The sequence below is a fragment of the Pristiophorus japonicus genome, chromosome 12 (genome assembly GCF_044704955.1).
Source record: "Pristiophorus japonicus isolate sPriJap1 chromosome 12, sPriJap1.hap1, whole genome shotgun sequence".
NCBI classification, from domain to species: domain Eukaryota; kingdom Metazoa; phylum Chordata; class Chondrichthyes; family Pristiophoridae; genus Pristiophorus; species Pristiophorus japonicus.
In genome coordinates, this window is record NC_091988.1 from 106,819,378 (window position 1) to 106,833,422 (window position 14,045).

The following is a 14,045-nucleotide window of genomic DNA, read 5'->3' on the forward strand; positions in this document are numbered from 1 at the left end:
TTACTCTTTGGTAATATAGGGTGTGTACTATAGGCCACCAAATAGTGGGAAGGAGATAGAGGAATAAATTTTCAGGCAAATTACAGAAAGATGCAAGAAACTTAGGGCCCGAACTTGGTCAATGAGCCGTCCAATACTTCCCACAGCCGCCAAGGTAGCGCCCCCCCAAAACATTTTTGCCGAGATTCCTCATGTACCGGCTATCTGCCATCCAGGTCCCGCGCAGCGGGACTTTCTTTGGGGAAGTACCGCTGCGCAACTTCTTACTGCCCGCCCATGCCAGAGGCTCCAAAAATGTGATTTTGGTGGCTACGATCCTCTAAGGTGCTGCTCCCGCCTGCCAGAACCACCGCTAGGAAAAGGTGGTGTGAGCTGGCTGTAAATCAGGTGCCAGGTACAATCGCGCAGTGTGGTCCAGTGCTGCACATCCTGGGTAACATACATATGCTGCACCATTATCACACCCGCAGAATGAGTTCACACATGGAAATTAAACTGCACAGAAAGACTTCACAGATGTAAATGAAAAGTACTCCGTTGAAGAGCAGGTATGGTATAGGAAGCGGAAATGAGCTGGGAGATACAATAAAGGCTCAATGGAGATGTGCTATAAGGGTTTTCACAACATTGCAGGCACAACAGAGTTATTGAGACAATGTGAGTGTACAGATGGTATGAGCTTATGTCAAAGTATGTAGGCAATAATGAGATCATGTAAGGTCCTGTCAGGTGGGAGGATGTGAACCAGAGCAACATGAGCTTAAGTGTAGAATACGGGACAATATATATAATGGACTGTGATGTCACTGAAAAACATGTCATATGGGGGTGGGGCTCGGTGACGGTGCACCTATGAAAATGTGGCCTGAAGTGCAAGCGTTAATGTGTGGCCTCCAAGTTGTCACCACGAAAACACGCACCCCTGCCACTGTCTCTCATTCAATGGCAGCCTTCCTGCATTGGTCACCCTTACTTGTCATTGCGAGATAGCCCGATGACAGGGCCCATCAAAGAGCTGCATCATATGTGGACGCCAAGATATTGCTCATAGACAAGTACACCTGAAGGAGGCTTGTCTGTTTCTCAACACATACTCCAGATGAAATAAAAGTTAAACACTGACCAAGAGTTGGTGAACAATGTGTATGTATTGAATAGTGCAGCATGGCAAGTGACAGAACATGCAAACAAGTGAATCCAAAAAATCTACATTGTTTCCAAAACCAGTCAAATGACAATCCAAACGATCCATGTGAAACAACAGAACACTTAACAACATCACCAGCACCAACACCCAACCCTCTATCCACTACCACCACCTGTCTTCCCCCCCCCACCCCACACCTGTCTTCCCCCCCCACCCCCCCGATGTGAGGCCCATTGTCCACTTCATGGCTCCACCTTCACCGCGGCGACACGCACCCCTGCCCCTCAACGTATCTACTCCATGACATTGTGCAGGAGGGCCGCCGGAGCGCTGCTGCCATGTTTGTCTTGGAGAGAATGTAGGGGGTGAGATGGAATCCGCTCCTCAGGATCTGTCGGCCTCACTGGTGTATCATCGGGGGGTTGCATGAAATGGCCCGAAAGCATTGATTGGCACATGGCCTCTACAGAGTTGGTGTTTCGCTCCACCGCACTGATGAGCCGCGACATACTGACAGAATGCTCCTCCGCAAAGGTGGTGATGCTGGCAGCTATCCCAGCCATGGCCTGCAGCAGATCGCGACCTATCTTGACACTCGTCCTCGACAACTGGACCATTTCCTGGATTGCTGACACCCGTCCTGCATCCTCATCGACTTGTTGCATCATCCTGGGTGGTTGCGGCTTGGTGGCTTTTCCAGCATGGCTTCTGCACCTCCCAACACTTGTTCCCGCGTTGTCCGATTCGAAGCCCAAAAAGTCGGACCCCGAAACCGATGTTGGCCGAACAGATGGCACACATGTCAGGTGGCTGGAGTCCTTCTCTTGCAGCTCCTCGAACTCAAGTGGGACTCCTCCCTCCTCTTCCTCCTGGTCTTCGTGACTAGGGGTGGCGGAGGTGGATGCGGTGGATATGGGTGATCTGGGGGGTGGGGGAGAGCGGGTGGAAGAAGAGCAGGTGTGTTGAGCTGCTGAAGGTGTCGAGGTGGAAGGCGTTGGTGTTTGACACTGCCTTTGTGTGTCAGAGGTGGATGAGGTGCATTGCTCGGTGCTGTCCGAATCAACATCTGGAAGTAGAGGACAACATAAATGTATAGCGGGCGGGGTGGGATTGGTCATGCTGACATGTGTACCGTCACATTTCACATTCTTACTTCAAGGACTTCCATCGCTACATGAGCACACCATTAATGGCCGAAACACAGTGCAGTAAAAAGCATTTGACATAACATTACATGACCTTGCATGACATGAGTGTGACACAGACCGGAGATTCGGATATGCTTACCGTGTTCTAGCACGGGATCTACACCATCCTGTGTGGTGGCACCATAGTCAAGGCACGCTCCTCTAGGCTAGCCCCCTCCCGTGCCACTCTGCTTTGGATGTTCTTTTCTTCTGCAGAAATAAAAGTTGCAGCCTTTACCCGTTTTGTCCATGCAACACACACACACACACACAGACAGACAGACAGACACACACAACAGACACATACACACAGACAGATACACAGACACATTGGACACAAAACCTTTTGGAGTAGTACAGGAGTGCAACAATACATGTTTACTTACTCTTCCTGACACAACAATATCGTTCCATCGTTTCCTGCACTGGTCTCCATCCCGCACAATGTTGCCTACTGAGGACACGGCCTCCCCAATCTCCCGCCAAAGGTGTTATGTCTTCAGATGCTCTGATAATAACTCCATGAGACAATGTGTTGGACTTGAACTGTAGTGACCTTAGTCCATTTAATGTAACTCCAGAGTGAGGATCACACATGGTGGTCTGCCTTTTATACTAGGCCTGGCACACCTGTACAGGTAACCTACAAGTCTCCCACTGCAGTGCCCTCTGGTGGCACACCTTGTAATAGTACAAGCAGTAACCATGTAGGATACATGACATCACTCGCCCCCAAGTCCTTAGTGCAAATCGCCTTTGCATTGACTGTGCTCTGGGTTTAGCTCTATCTGGTTGACCCTTGGAGGGTTGTTTCCATCTTGGGTGAGTAGGTGGTGTTTCATTGGCAGTAGAAGTGCTGGTGGTTTCTGTTTGTACATCCATGACCACTCCATTCTCTCCCCACTCCACCCACCCACATACAGATTGTGCCGTTGACTCATTACATTCAAGTCCAAAAATAATTGCATTTACAGTATTACATTCATGGTACCATAGAGAGGCAAGTACATTTGAATGGTGAGGTACATACTTGGAATATACTTGGGGTCAGTGCTGGGGTCAGCACCGGTGCGTGAGGACAAACTAGTGCCAGAACTGCTGGATGGTGTCCAGGTAGTCTGGTAGTGGAGCGGTGCCCAATGCTGGCGTGGGAACCGGTTGGCTCAAGTTGCCTGCTCTTGGGGCTTTTGCCATTGCTCCTAGCGTCACAGATGCCTGTGACCTCCCTGTCCTCTCCTTGCGCCCCGGATCACTGCTGCTCCCTGAGGAGCAGTCATCTAACAGTGCACAGGGAACTGCTGACTCGCTTGCCTAGGCGTTATTAGGTTTGGGATCCTGGCTGGTCCCTGTCCCATTTGGGAGAACCGTTGCGGGTGACCCTTCATTCCTGGGTGTGGCCTTGGTCATGATAGGGTCTGGGGGCTGCACCTTAGCGCCGTTTGCTCTTTCAGACTCATGGTGGTTGGTGCCATCGGGTGCCTGAGAGGTGGAGCCGATCGGGGGCAGGGTATCGATACTGGTGCCGTTGTCCTCCTGAGATCGCCTGCTCTGCAGCTTGTTTCTATTAGCTGCTTGTGGCCACACTCCGTGGTGCATCACTCTGATCCCAGGGACGCATGCTACAGCTCGCTGGACCAGTGTGGCGATGGGTGTTTGCCCGCTGCATTGACTGTAAGCAGTTGAAATCCTACATTGCACAACGTTTCATTAATTATTGTAAATAACCTGTAGCTCCAATCGCAATCGCGTGACTTTTCTTTGCTTATTGCATGTACACAACTCTGATCATCAATTACACATTTTACATCTAATTCACAGTTGCTATTACATTGATTGAGAGTGTGGAACTGTTCCTTTAAGCGTGGCCTTCTTTAAGAGAGCCTTGCTATCATTACCCCAATCCTTTTCTTCGCTTGGTGCCACGTGTTGCTCCATCACGCTGCAGCTCGTGGTCTGGCCGCTGCCATCTTTTTCTTCAGCACCTCACCTCGTAGTTTGGGCGCCATCTTTCTTCCATCCACGATGTCAACTGCTGTCATCCTCTTCTCCCCAGGTTCTGCCACCGAGGCTGGGAAGTCGCCTCTGAATCCGATTTTCTTCCTCCGGAGTCCTGCCACTGGAGCCCGGAAGGTGTGTTCGGGTCGTCTCAGCTGGATCATCTCCACGCAGTCATACTGAGCGGTCTGTGCCTCGGGTGCTGTGCTGGTCTGCTCTCTGGTGCCGAGTCCAACCTTAGGTGAGGACTTGTTTTGCCTCTGAGCGCAGCGGACGTCGATAGCTGGAGGGATGAAATCTTCCCAGCTCCAACTGATCTTCTCCATCCATGCAGCTTTGGTCCATCACCTGCAACAATCCATAGGGGTAACTTGTGCACCGCCATCATGGAGTACCTTTACATCTGCATTACCAACGACTGGGATAAGTTCATTGGTGTAGATGCGCAGCTTTGCCTGAACCGGGACCAACTTGGGTCGTTCAGCTTGATTGTCCCATAGCCTCTCAAAGGCTTCTTGATTCATTACTGACTGGCTCGCCCCCGTGTCCACCTCCATGAAGACTGGAACGCCATTTATCTCGACTTCCATCAACGGGGAACATTCTGTGGTGCAGATAAACATGCCATACACCTCATCGTGGGACTGAGCTGTCTCTCTCACTATCGTTTCATAATCCGCGCTGGATTCATGGCCATCTACAGACTCTTCATCAACACAGTGCATCGTATTTCTTTTACACATTCGCTGGAGGTGGCCCTTTGTGCTGCAGCCTTTACACACATAGTCCTTAAAATGGCACTGGTAAGCCCTGTGATTGCCTCTGCAATGCCAGCGTGGTGCTACTTGATTAGCCCCCCTCGGCGGACTTTGAGTTAAGGGACTCGGGGGCCTGTTCTCTCTCCCCTGAGGAGATTCACGTTGTACAGTCCTGCCTCTAAAAGGCGCCATTCTGTGCACAGTACTTGCTGGGTTTGAGTCTTGAGGATGAGTCATCCGCCTAGAGCCGCAGGTCGAGGTCATGAATGCTTGGCTCACGGAGATGGCCTTCTGCATGAAGACTGTGGTAGCCGCAGATAGTAAGCTTATGAAGAAGGACCTCATGGCTGATTCCGATGACAAAGATATCCCGCAGCGCTTCGGAGAGGTGGTCGCCGAAATCACACGGTGCAGCCAGCCTCCTGAGATCTGCAGCATATTTCGTGATTTCCTGGCCTTCCGGCCATCGGTGTGTATAAAACCGGTGTCTGACTGTGAGGATGCTCTCTTTGGGCTTGAGTTGTTCTTGGATCAGCGTTACAAGCTCCTTGTACATCTTGGTCATTGTCTTCGCTGGTGCCACCAAGTCCCTGACGAGGCCATAGACGGTGGGCCCACAACTGGTTAGCAGGATAGCTCTGCGCTTATCAGCCAGTGTGGCTGGATTGTCACCTGCCAGGTCGTTTGCTGTGAAGAAATGGTCGAGCCTCTCCAAAAAGGCGTCCCAATCATCACCATCAACGAACTGCTGCAAAGTACCAAAGTTAGCCATTTTCGCGTGAATGTCCGTAATCTCGTCGCCAATTGTTATGTTTTCAGATACTCTGATAATGACTCCACGAGACAATGTGTTGTACTTGAACTGTAGTAACCTTAGTCCATTTAATATAACTCCAGAGTGAGGATCACACCTGGTGCCCTGCCTTTTATACTAGGCCTGGCACACCTGTACAGGTAACCTACAAGTCTCCCTCTGGTGGCATACCTTGTAATAGTACAAACAGTAACCATGTTGGATACAAGACAAAAGGCATCTATATTGCCATGACTATTCCAGGTGAGGTCTTTATAACAGCGCTCCACCTCACATACAAGTTCCTCCAATTCCTCCTCAGTAAAGCAGGGAGCTCTGGGCCTCCCTCCATTAGAATTCTTGGATGCTTTTTTTGGACCCATGACAGCTTTCTTAGATGGATGGCTGATGATGATCTCATTTTTCTCTCTCCAAATCTGACCCATCTACAACTGGCAGGTGCAGTGAGCAGCGAGGTTTTATGCGCATGCGCAACGGTGCCATCAGCCCCAATCGGGGGAAATGTGATGTCATTGCCCACAAGAAAGTACAAAAAATAATTCTAAATCTCATGCATGCGCGGTGCACGGCCTCCGGTGTTTGCTGAGTCGAGTGGCCTGCACACACGGCCCACTGCTACAGTCGCCCGCTCACACCCGCCGACTTCTGCTACCTGCCGCTCCCGCTGACGCTGGCAGAACCGCGACTAAACTCCATCCCGACTGGCCCCAGCGGCACCAAAAAAATTCATGATCCACCCGGGGACCGGCGAGAAACGGGCGGGCCTTAGCTCCCATCAAGTTCAGGGCCTTAGAGTAGTGATAATAGGGGACTTTAATTATCATAATATAAACTGGGAAAATAACTGCGTAAAGGGCAAAGAAGAGGAGGCATTCCTGAAATATGTCCAAGAATTTTTTTATGATCAGTGTTGGACATGTTGGAGAGGTAACGGTTGATAATCGAACTTCCTTGCATCTTGGAGCAATTTGCTTTTCAAGGTAAACAAGAGAGCAGCAAGGTGCTGCAGAAGAAAGCGTGGCCTTATCTTCAGCTCCAATTATCTTGAATATTATCTACGAGAAATCCTTGTGCAAGGAAATAAATGCCTGTTAATTAAACTCCTCAAAAGGATTTAAGAACAGTTAAGTCAGGAAGTCTTGTTTGAGAGAAGTATCCTTGAAGTAAACAACTACGACTGTTTATGTATATAGACTGCTTTTAAAGGATTCAGGAACAGATACATCATGAGCTCTTATTTGTGACATGTACCATTGATGTAGATAAACTAAGGTGTAGAAAGTAGCATCTTTTTCAACAGGTATTTAGAGGGCTCGAATGATACAGAAACCAAAAAGCTAGTCTCTCTGTACAGATAGATCGATCACCTGTGCTGTATATGAATAAAGGCTGATTCATAGACTCGGCCATCATGTGTGTCTCGTGCTTTTGCGAAGCGTGACATTGTGAACCATAGAAAGAAAGAGGTTGACGAACAGTTGATCCTTAACAAGCGTGTTTCCAGACCAACAATGAAGGAAGCAGTGCTAGATCTAGATCTGGGGAATTAAATGATCTAATTCTAGAAATTGAAGTGGGGAAAGTGGAGCATGTTTCAGTGAGAGCATTTGGGACCAGTGATCATATCATCAGATTTAGAGTAGTTTGGAATGGGACAAGGAAAAATCAAATGTGAAAATATTCAATTGGAGGAGGGCTAATTTCAGTGAGTTGAAAAAGGATCTGGCCCAGGTGGATTGGAATCAAAGATTGGCAGGTAGATGTGCAATGAGAGGCCTTCAAAGAAGTGATCGTTCGGGTACAGACTAGACACATTCGCATGAGAGGGAAAGGAAGGGCATCCAAAGCTAGCGCTCCCTGGATGACTAAAGATATACAGATTAAAATGAGACCTGTTATATCTAAAGTGTACTTATGAATGACTCCACAAGGCAATATGTTGTACCTGAACTGTAGCGACCTTGGTCCTTTATTCCAAACTCTTGAGTGAGGCACAAGCATGGTGTGCATCTTTTTATACTGGGCCCTGCCATCAGGGCAGGAAACCCCCGGTCTCCACCAGTTGCACCCTCTAGTGGTGCCAGAATGTATATACACAGTGTAAACTTTACTGATAGTACATCAGGTAAACAAGTCTCCATCTTATACAACCACATAGTGGCTATGTGGATATCTGAACGGAATATATGGAATTAAGGACAGTAAAGTAAACGGGATATATGAAAATGTATAAGCCATGGAAGAATAGCTGGGAGAATGTCAGATTGCAAATAGTGCAACATCAGCATAGCTAACAGTCTGTCTCAAGGTTTCAAGTCACTACTCCTGCCAATAACATCTAATTGTAACATAAAATAAATCTGCAGAATTGCAAGGTCTCAGTTAATAGTCACATCATTAGATTGAAACATTTAGAGGCAATGCTTGAGCTTTCAAGAAGAACATCTCATATAGATTGACTAATGAGTGGCTGAGTTAGACTGTCAATCCATTTGTATTTTGTTATCTGATTTCAAAACTGTATAACTGTTGACGCTTTATGATGTAACTTCACCTATCCGTAGGGAGTGTGTACGCTCTATCCAGAGAGTATATCTTCTGTCTGATAGGTCTTACTGGCCGGTAATAAAGACTGCTTTGTTCAAAGCACAAGAGGTATTCGACTCAGTAATTTTACTGAACCAGATTGAGGTAAAAGAATCCAGGAATTTACATTTGGTGTCAGAAGTGGGATCTCAACGGACGACTGCCGAAAACTTGCGAATTAAGAGCCAGACTAGCCTTGGACGAGACGAGAGGAAAGTGGCCACTGGAGTGAGTATGATTTCAATACTGCTCCAGTTTCCCCCGGTTTCAAAAGTCTGAGGAAAGTTTAGCCACTCGCTGGTTCTCAGGTAGTGTCTGAATGAGATCCAGGACAATCTGGTGAATACCTTTCAAACTTAGAATAGGGATAGAGATAGGGAAATTGCGCGATGACGCAAACCAAGCGGCGACTTGGAAAGATAGGTTATAGTTAGAGCTAGATAGGGATAGATGATCAATCATGGATCCAAAAATTAATAGGAAAGAAAAGAGACTCTTGTGAATGTCTGTTTAAATGAGAAATGCTTCTGTGATTTTTACTGTAAAAAAAAAAGCCGGGGAGTTGTGGTTTGTGTTATCTCAAACAGAATGAAAGTTTGTTTTAACCCTTCGTAGTGTTGTCCTGTATGTGGGAAGTTTAAGAGTGTGAACCTTATTGAATTACGTATATTCGGATGTTAAGTTACGGAGCCAGGAAATGCACAAAGGATAGGTTTGTTGAAAAAAAAACATTATATTAAATAACACGACCTTGAGGCTGGAACAATTGAGATAACGAAAAGCAGTCCACAGCCTACGTGCCAGACTTCTCTCTAGTTATAAAAAAAAGTTACGTACTAAATAGGTGCTAAAAAAAAATGTTCTGAGATTTTAAATTATGAAAAAAATTCCACTGCAGTAAAATAAATCACTCCTGTCCAGTTGGCAGAAAAACTCCATTAAATTAGGGCTTTCATTGACTGATTGAATTTAAACTGCGCAGTAACGCAAAAGGATAGGGAAATTTGGAAACTGAAAGAAATTAATTGAGGCTCATAAGAGATCAAAATTAGAAAATTAGGCTCACAGGGAATAAAATGGGGATTTAAATAGAGGATAGGTGTTCAACTCAGGTACGACGTCGACCTTGTATATCACTTGGCCCGTCTAGGCTCTGATTGAATTTTTAAAAAAACCCCCGCAGCAATTCGGAAGGTAGGACCGACGCAAACGCGCAGCGGCGCAGACGCACAAACAACGCGAGACGCGCAGCGGCGCGAGCGTGCGGCCGAGAGGAGAAGGGCCGAAGCGAACGCGCAGGGAAGCGAATGCGCAGAAAAGCGAACGCGCAGTGACGTAGACGCGCAGTACGTAAACGCGCAGTGAGCGTAAACGCGCAGTGACGCCGACGCGTAGTGACGCAGAGGCGCAGCAACGCGAATCGCGAAAGTCAGTGCTAATGTCAGTAAGTCTTTGTAAGTCTTAAGTGTTTAGAGTTTTAAGTAAAGTTTTAAGTATCCTAAATCGCGCGGCGACGCGAACCGCGCGGCGACGCGGGTAAGTGTTAGAAGTCTTTGTCTATTTTGTATTGAAATCACATGGCGATGCGAACCGCGCGGCGACGCGGGTAAGTGTTAGAAGTCCTTGTTTATCTTTTAAAGTTTTAAGTATCTTAACTCGCGCGGCGACGCGAGCCACGGGTCGACGCGGATTGCGTGGCGACGTGAATTGCGAGGCAACGCGGATTGCGCGGCGACGTGAACTGCGGGGCGACGTGGGAGTTTTAAGTATCGCGCGGCGACGTGAACCGCGCGGCGACACGGGTAAGTGTTAGCATTAGTAAAGTTTGTTTATTTGGAGTTAGTTAAAGTCAGTGTTAGTTTCTGTAAAGTCTGTGTCTATTTTTAAGTTTGTTTAAATTGCACGACGACATGAATGCGTAGCGACACAGTAATACGAGGAGCAGCGTGAAAATGGGTAATCAGTTAGATAAAACCACGGATGCGGGTAGTCCGCTACAAAAGTTATGTGAGGAATTCCCTGAAAGAGCTGAAGACTTTAGAAAATTATCAGGAGCCCTGAATAAATTATTAGGGGATGACCAGTGGCCTCTAGGTGGCACTAGAAGCGTAGAGGTAGAAAAAAAAGCACAGGGATTAATTTGGAGAAGGGGACGAGGAAAAGGGGATAAAAATGTAATTGCAACCTGGCGACATTATTGTCAGAAATTAAAAGATGCATCACTTCTATCGAGTTGGCAAACAAATGCTATTAAATTAGGACTTTCATTGACAGAGGGAACACATGTTAAAACTGTAGACGTCTTAAAGAAAGAATGTGCGCACAAGAGGAACTTGCTAAGAGATCCTCTGGGACCTCTGAGAAAGGTATTGATCAACTACGAGTTAAAATGGCTGGCATTGTGTTAACCGAGGCTGATGATGAAATTGATGAGTGGCCACTGACTCAGCGCCCAACGGCGCCTCCCGCACCCCCTGGCCTCTTGCTCCAGTCCTCTTCCCAACACCCTCCACCTAACACTCCGGTAAAAAGAGGAGTTAAAAATAACCCCATACCACTAAAGCAACAAACCCGAACTGACTCCTCATCCTCTGACAGCGATTCGGATCCCCAGTTTACAAGCAATATAGCCGAAAGGACCAGATCTCACACTCGAAAGGGCAGAACTATATCTCGACATCACAAACAGTCCCGTAAATCTTCTAGTCAATCTACCAGTCCAAGTTGTGAAAGACATAGCAAACACCCCCGCCGATCGAGACGCAGAACTGTCAAGCAGTCAGACAGCTCCGAAACATCCTCCAACCTAGAAATGATTTCCAAGATCCCAAAGTCCCAACACCAATTCCCTGTCAGACCAATGCCAAACCCTGATGCACAACAAGCTGCAGACCACCTCTCTATAGATGTCTGTGATCTTCAAACAACTATTTGATTGCTCACGCTATCCGGACAGATGGAGAGGACAGTTAGATATTATTGGCAGGAAAAGAAAGGGGAGGGGGAAGGTGCGCCCCCAACCCGGGTCAAGACTGAATACATGACTAGAAAGGAAGAGCCATCTCGGGCGGAAGGATCAATAGAACCGTAGTGTTGCATACAGGATTGGATGGATAAGCAAGGATACGGTTATACTAAACAACCAAACGGGCCGAGCCCTGCTAATAAACCTCCCTATTGTCCCCGGCATGGTATGGGAAGAGGCCGGGACTGGGTAAGAGGAATTGACTGTTTTAATTGTGGGCAGGAAGGACATTGGAATAAAAATTGCCCCAACCGTCAGCATGGAAAAGGAAGAGAAGGAAGAGGAGGAAGGCAAGGGGGGAGAGGAGGATCTTATACTAACTTCTCCCAGAAACAACCCCTTTGGTCAATTGTCCCCCAATTGACTACACAGCTTGATTGTGCAGGGATCCTCCCCGGACGACGAACCCATTCTGAATGAGTGGCAACCCTTTTTGATAGATACGGGAGCCTTCATGTCTTCTGTACAATCAAAGCTTAAACTCCCTGCCTCTACTGAAACACAGGAACTTTCAGGATTCTTGGGACAAATCTCGACATTCCCGGTGTCAGAACTAGTTAAAGTGGGTTACCAAGAAGAATTGGTAGAACATCGATTTGTCATCACTACCAATCTGGACTGTAACTTGATGGCTAGAGACCTCCTTTGCAAATTCCAGTTGCATTTGGAGTGTGGAGATGATGGGATTATTGTAAAACAGGAAACCCTTAAGCGGCAGTATTATACCACTAGAACCCCTCAGTGGTGGTCTCTGGACCTGCCGTAGGCACCCTATCACGTGACCCTAGCATACGATCCCAGTGGAAAGAATCAGGACCTGCAGAACTTTTATCAGGATCACGAAGGGGAAGTGAAGGGAATTCTATTAAGGGCTAGAGTGACTGAACTGGAAAGAGAGGCAGATTTTGTGGAAGTGGATAAGAATCTGTGGAAACAGCCCCTAACAATAGCACCTCATATTGCTCGTGAAGTATTAGCCCCTCACCATGCTAAAGATTTGGGAGTTATGGTACGCAAGGCCATAGATGAGGCTGACCCTACCAGCCGGGATGTGCAAATCGTAAAACATGGCCGAACAGTCCAATTTCATGGGGACCCCGAGAAGGTCTTAACGACTCTACAGCATCATACTGGTTCGGACATACCTGACTATGTGGATCCTCATGTGTGGACAGAGGACCCCTCCCAAGTGGGTTATACTCCCATTAATTGAGATCCCAGTGCAGGGCAATGTGGACTGGCCCTCTATCCGACAGAACCCACTGAAATCACAGGCAATCCTAAACTGACCTTTCGGCACTGTACTGCAATTAATCCGGCCTGTTTTCTTACTGAGCCACCCCAAGATGAGGAAGAACCCAGTCATGATTGCTTATCTTTAATTTAAGAGGCCACATCAGTCAGGGAAGATTTAGTTGATGGAAGATCCAGACTGTATTCTTACTGAGCCACCCCAAGATGAGGAAGAACCCAGTCATGATTGTTTATGTATGTTGACGGAAGTACTTCTATTAATCCAGAAGATACACGAATCTCAGGATACGCCATAGTAAACCAGGAGAATCAGGTCTTGGAATCTGCCGCTTTTGAAACCGCCTATTCTGCTCAACAAGCTGAACTATTCGCCCTCACCCAAGCCTGTATCTTGGCCAAAGATCTCAAAGTCAATATCTATACCGACTCTAGGTATGCCTTTGGGGTGGCCCATGATTTCGGACAATTATGGAAAAATAGGGGATTCCTAACCTCACAGGGGAATGAGATATCTCATAAACAGTTAGTATCTGATTTGTTGCAAGCCGTCATGTTCCCCAAACGCATTGCCATTGTCAAATGTACCGCCCATACTACCGGAAATTCTCTGGTTGATATAGGGAATCGTTGTCCTGACCAAGAGGCCAAACAGGCCTCTCGTGACCAACAAATGGTAGTGCCCAAAATTATGAGTCAGACTAAAAATCCTGCGAAGGATAAGTTAGCCTCGGAAAAACCAATGCCAACCATCCAAGATGTTATAAAAGCACAGGAGGACGCTCCTGAAAAAGATAAACTGTTGTGGAAATATTATGCATGTACTTATGACAATGTTTCTAAACTCTGGACCACTCCCGCGGAACAGACTTGCATGTCTGACGAGTTGGCCTCATGGGTTATAGAATGTCTGCATTTTGCTACTCATTGTGGAGCAAGGGCAACAAGTGATATGCTTTTGGCTACTTGGTGGCACCCTAGACTCCAGGCGCTCACCCAGAACATCAGTAGTCATTGCCTGGTTGGCCAGCAACATAATCCAGGGAAGGGAGTCCCCTGTGATTGGGGTAAAACGCCCCTACCCGAAGGTCCCTTTGAGACATTTCAGTTGGACTACATTGAGTTGCAAAAAGTTCAGTGTTACAGATATGTGTTAGTAATAGTAGATGTGTTTAGCAGATGGATTGAAGCCTACCCTAACCTGGACAATAAGACTCAAACTGTTGTTAAGGTGTTAATGAGGGAAATTGTTCCTAGATATGAGATCTCAGCTAGACTGATG

General features: G+C 47.2%; 1 long non-coding RNA gene across 2 annotated transcripts in view; it reads right to left on the bottom strand.

Annotated features, from left to right (window-relative positions):
* Positions 1-1,390: 1,390 nt before the first annotated feature.
* LOC139277411 (uncharacterized) overlaps positions 1,391-14,045 on the bottom strand; it is a 45,093-nt gene continuing 32,438 nt past the window's right edge. For both annotated transcript variants that reach the window (XR_011596079.1, XR_011596080.1), the window contains exons 2-3: positions 2,435-2,544; positions 1,391-2,213 (exon numbers count right to left, since the gene is read on the bottom strand). This is a non-coding gene — a long non-coding RNA (uncharacterized lncRNA). The remainder of the gene's footprint in view (positions 2,214-2,434; positions 2,545-14,045) is intronic.